Consider the following 2,859-nt stretch of genomic DNA (forward strand, 5'->3'; position numbering starts at 1 on the left):
ACCTTATGCGCACGCAACGAATTTGGTCTGGCAAGCAAAGGCGCTAAGGGGAAAATGGATGTGAATGCCAAGGTGGGTCAGGCAAGTAAATGTATAAATGCTTGGACGAACAAGATCAGGAGGCATCGTTAGCTGCGTTAATTTTGGTTCTTTACTTGCATGCACTCGCCTTTGCTTGCTGTTGATTTTTTTTGTTTAACTGCGTTCTGGTATATTTTCCGCTACTACGACAGCATTGTCGACAAGCCAACATTATTGCATTTTCGTTTTGCTAGCTTTTATTTTTGCTTGCAGTTGCCCGATTTTTGTAGGAGGCGTACGGTGCTGAAGTATGTGTGTAAGTGATAAATTCTATCAAAGTGGCATGTCACACACACAACTGAATGTGGGATCCGTTAAGGGTAAACAAAATAATATCAAAAGGTTTCCATTCTCTGAATTCCTTATGATGACACACGAAATTTCACTTAGTTATTCACCTGCAATGCAGAACGAGTAGACCTACGGCAGAGGCAGGCAGCCTTCATTAAAAAAGTACATAATACACGTAAGTTTTCATGTAAAAATACCTAATACTTATTTATACATTGATATTAGTAAGTACGCAGTTTGCAAGATTTTGAGCTGAATGAAGCAAGTTTACATTGCAGGTAATATTTTGGTCAAACAAATGGAATCAGGCTTCAAAACTTTCTTTATTAGAAGAGGAACCAATTCTAAGGGAACAGAGTATAGTGCTTCATTTGGGTATTCAGTTGCAGCTGTCACCCAATTTTTATGCTCACTACAAACGAGGAAAGCCTTGAGCAACCTTCGTTTATGTGTAGCATTGTTACTCATTGAAATTCGTAATTTCGCAACCGTTGCACAGTGTGATATTCCAACAATCTAGGAGGACAAAATTGCGGCCGTTGTGGTATAGTGGCAGCGCTTCCGCTCCGCTGGGTTCAAGTCCGGGCCAAAGCAACATATACACTCTAAAAAATTTTTGTTTAAATTTGCGCATATGAAGATAGGTAACCGGTTTCCTCTCTTAATGAATGCAAATTTAAACACTGCTTGCTTACTTTTACTTATCATATGTGTGGCGTAGAACAAATTTCAAATTTGTTTTTTGAGTTTTAAACATTTATTGTTCACATTTTCACAGTTTACACATAAAATGTTTAAAATTTCCTCTAAAAAATTTTCGTTTAAATTTACGCATATAAAGAGAGGTAACCAGTTTCCTCTCCTAGTGTGTGCAAAATTAAACAATGTCTGTTTACTTTTACATATCAAATTTGTCACGTAGCGCACACAAGGGGTGGGTTTTGGGGCTAAATTTATTATGATATAAGAAATTTTGAAAGAAAAAATTTTCTTTTCCATTTCTTGTGCGTCATTTTGTAAGAATTTTTGTTTTTCTCTTGAGAGCTCTTTAAAGTTTAACTGCGAATGAAAACATTGTCCTAAAAATATGCAATGCATACTCACTTACTGTTGCTTTTTACACTTTACAGCCTAAAAAAGTTTACCACTGATATGTACTTAATAAGCATTCGAAGATTTAATTTGCTAACTTCGAATTCGTTCCACCAAAATGAGCTACATGATAAAAATACAAGTTCAGTTAAATTTTCGTTATTCGAATTATTAAAAAATGAGAAACCAGAAATCGACTTAATAAAAAAGTGTAAAAATTTCGTGAAATTATTTAATTTATTGATATTCCGTAAAATTTTGTATTACTTTTGAAAGTTGAGTGCATCTTTACCCGTAATTTTTTCATGATTAAATGATCGGATCTAAGCCAAATTGCGGGACGACCCTTAAGGAACCATCTTTAAGGTAAAAAAAAAAAATTATTGGAATCGGTTCACGCGGTGCAAAGTTATGCGGTGGAATAAATAAAAGAAGTAAAAATACTCAGAAGAATTGATAACCTCCCCTTTTTTGAAGCCGGTTAAAAATGTCTGAGTCTTTGTAAATTTTATGTAAATAAAATGCAATTGATCATACTTTAAAAAGTTTATTTATTTATTTTATACCGTAAATAAAACTTTCATAAATGTATTTTAAAAAGCGAATTTTCAGTATTTGCTGATGATATATGTTTAGAAGTATAAACCCTTTCCCCCCAAAAATATATTCCTGCGTGCGCCCCTGGCACTTAGTATTTATTATTTGTAAAAAATATATTTTTACTTTCAAAATGTTTGTAATTTTAAACATTTCATGTGTATATTTTAAACAACTCATGTTCAAAATCAAATCTTGAACATCTTGTGCGTATACTTGAACAGATTCTGGTTGAAAAATAAACACTTTTCAGTAGTAGTTTTACATGCACTTTTTAGAGTGTAGAAAAAAGTTTTTTTCTTAACAGCAGTCGCCCCTCGGCGAGCAATCTCCAATTGTATTTCTGCCACGAAAAACAGCTTCTCATAAAAATACAATTGCTGTCCGGAGTCGACATAAAACTATAGGTTCCTCTCCTTATGTGTGTATCTAATACTCCTAACTTGAATTGAATTGAATTATGAAATTAGGTGGCAACCCTTCTACATGCACTTTGGAAATAAAGTTTCTTCTAAGCAATTTTGATTTAAATTCATATTGAAGTAATTTATTTAACCTATACAGTAGAATTGCGTTCTTCTTCCTCTCTGACGTCAAGATTTTTGAAAAGAACTTTGAAATTTGAAAGATATGAGCAATTCAAAAAATGATTTATTAATTTCAGTGCAATATACTTAAAAACCAGTATGGGTATCAAATGAAGGAGAAGATTCTGTAGAGTTAAAACGCATTACACTTTTTGGTCCGCAAAGGTAGGTCTTGAAAATACCCTTTTATAATTTTATCCTTGAATATCCT

Source organism: Rhagoletis pomonella, unplaced genomic scaffold (genome assembly GCF_013731165.1).
Source record: "Rhagoletis pomonella isolate Grant_MI unplaced genomic scaffold, Rhpom_1.0 Rhpom_scaffold_00010, whole genome shotgun sequence".
NCBI classification, from domain to species: domain Eukaryota; kingdom Metazoa; phylum Arthropoda; class Insecta; order Diptera; family Tephritidae; genus Rhagoletis; species Rhagoletis pomonella.